Source organism: Rhinopithecus bieti, unplaced genomic scaffold (genome assembly GCF_001698545.2).
Source record: "Rhinopithecus bieti isolate Rb0 unplaced genomic scaffold, ASM169854v2 scaffold_16773, whole genome shotgun sequence".
Classification (NCBI taxonomy): Eukaryota; Metazoa; Chordata; class Mammalia; order Primates; family Cercopithecidae; genus Rhinopithecus; species Rhinopithecus bieti.
Window position 1 is genome coordinate 1624614 of NW_016808848.1, and position 625 is coordinate 1625238.

The following is a 625-nucleotide window of genomic DNA, read 5'->3' on the forward strand; positions in this document are numbered from 1 at the left end:
CTCCTTCTCTCCCCTCCACTCGGGGGCGCCGGGGCGCAGCGCACCTCCCCGTCCGGACGCGGCCCTGGGAGGGGAGCGCCGGGGAGTCCGGCTGCAGCCGAGCTAGCGCCGGACCCTGCCTGGGTCTGCGCTTCCCCGCTGGTACCAGGAAGAGTTTGAACAACGGTAGAGTTTTGTGGGAAAAGGTGGGCAGATTTGCATTCCTGTGGGGTCCAGAATTCAGATTTTGAGAATCTGAAGTCCCCAATAGTGATGGACCAAAGCCAGCTAAGCGGCCGCTGCACCTTCACCTCTGATTGAAGCGCCGCTCCCTCAGTCTCAGAGCAGCGCGGCCAGGTGGGCTCTGAGCCGCAAGCTTTAACAGCGATCGTTTTGTCAACACGTAGTTTCAACACGCAATCGAATGCATTCTCTCTACACTGAGAGCGAGTGGAGTGTCTAAAATACTGATTTTAAATGACCGCAACAAAATGACCCACGTTCTTAAAAGGCTTTTTATTTATTTTTTCAGAACAAACCACTTTAGGTAGTTTATCCCAAACACAATTTTAAGTGTTTTAATAAACAAATGGCTCATGCAAAGGAATTTATAAAGAAATAGGAAAACGTCTTATTTTGGATTATT